The following is a 2014-nucleotide window of genomic DNA, read 5'->3' on the forward strand; positions in this document are numbered from 1 at the left end:
AGACTGCAACAGATCAAAGATGACATTTCCACACATTATTAACATAGTAGCATTGTCAACTGTTCTGTGTACAGTCCCTTTTTATGGCCCAACTTTCATCTAACCGGCTTTCCTCTAGACACGTCAAATCAGCCCAGTCGATCAACTTAACATAAAACAAATCAATCCGACCTTCAATTCCAGGGTTTGCAATCCACCTCCTTATTGGCTCCCTGGAGATAGCCTGACAAGGAACTGTTTCCACGCTATCATCCCAGTCCTTCCTTTCTGCCTTCCTTCCTTGTTCAGTTCTCCTCCTTTTATAGCTGTTCTCCTTATTGGTCCTAGCTGAGGGTGCTTGTCTCCATAAATGGCGGTTCTGGCAGCTGTGCTGAGGTATGGTCAGCCTGGTTGCCTATAAGCAGGGAAGGTGCTGGTCTGTGTGGGGTTTGTAATCCCTACTACAAGCAGTATCCCCTCAAACGTTCATGCTTGTGTAGTAGTACTCTTCTGTTGCAGGCTACAGCCACTAGAGGGTAACATGGCCACATCAACTTGCGCAAACCAGATGTTCCAGGCAGTGGTATGCAACATTATGGAAAGACAGACATACAAATGTAGTTTGTAATTTCTCCCCCCAGAAAACAACTTTGAGATAGATTTAAGGTTGTGGGTAAATGAATATTAATGCCATTAAAATAATATCACCATAGAACACTGCAGTTATAAAATACAAATATTTGAAAGTGAGAACATTCACCGCTAAGGTTCCCCAACCTAAACTCTGATGCCCGTAACCCTCCTAATAGATACAGGAATATCATTACTAGTCCAACAACTTTAGATATGTTTCCTATCATTGATTTCAATGGAGCTACGCTGATTCACACCAGCTGAGGATCTGGCCCATTAGCTACAGATGAAAAGGGATGTTCTACAGATGCTGGCTCCCATTTCTCCTCCATGGGAACTAAGAAAGGCCTATCTCTCGGAACAGGGTTCTCTGGTGTCTGCAGCCAATCCATGTAGAATGAATGGGAGAAAGGCACATATCTGACCCATATCCAGAGGGAGGGAGTCTGAAAGCCACACTGGGAGGGTGAATGAGAGGGATACACTGTGGTCACTAGTCCATACACAGAGAAATCAGCCTTGGCTCTCTAGCTCATTGCTGGATGGCGGGTGGCCTCGGATGTAATCTCTGGACCTTTTAGGAAGGGTATGGCCTCTTGCTCATAGCAGCAGCAGCAGAGTGGGACTGCAGGAAGGTCAAGTCAGGTCTCCAGCCTGCAAACTGAAGGTAAGACAGAGTACAAGAGGTGATATGCCCAGCTCATAACAGGCGGGCAGACTAGAGGTGAAGAAAGAATATATTCTGATAGATTTGATTAATAAGTGTGTGTTACAAAACTCTCTGGTCTCAAGCACCTCCTTACAACACAGTAGGGCAGCGCAGCATCTCTGCTTTCATTTCCCCTTGGTCTTCCTGAACTCCACCCAGCCACCAACACCTTTCAGTTGCTTTGGTCACTCAGCCCTCCACTCCAGCTAAGTCCCATCGTGTTTAGTGTCCATAGGCCTTACACTCAGGCCTGTAAATACTTTTTCCAAGGCACAGTGCCTTCCTTCTTCCCCTTGACTTCAGCAGAGTGTCAGCTTTCCATCTTGGCTGAAAGACAGCACCTGCAGCAGAACAGCATCTCCCCATTTCAAGGCTCTGCTCGGGCACTGAGTCAATACCTAGTGTGAGGGAAGAGCACTGAGCAACTGACACCACTGCCTGAAGACAGCTAGGTTTTATTTGGTGGAGTTTCATCTGAGTACAGCTCAAGCCTCAGCCTAACTTAATGGCTGAGATCTGAGCCCCAATGGAGGTGCAAGTATGAATAGAGAAGATAACCGCTAACTCAGCCTCCTCATGGTGTGTCAGTTCTCAGCTTTTGGAGGTCTGGCTCCCAAAGTTTTTGTCAGTCCCTCTAATGCAAACTCCTGCTCGTGGCTTCTCAAGACAGGTTCATGACCCGCTGGTGCCATT

This window comes from Mauremys reevesii, linkage group 1 (genome assembly GCF_016161935.1).
Source record: "Mauremys reevesii isolate NIE-2019 linkage group 1, ASM1616193v1, whole genome shotgun sequence".
NCBI classification, from domain to species: domain Eukaryota; kingdom Metazoa; phylum Chordata; order Testudines; family Geoemydidae; genus Mauremys; species Mauremys reevesii.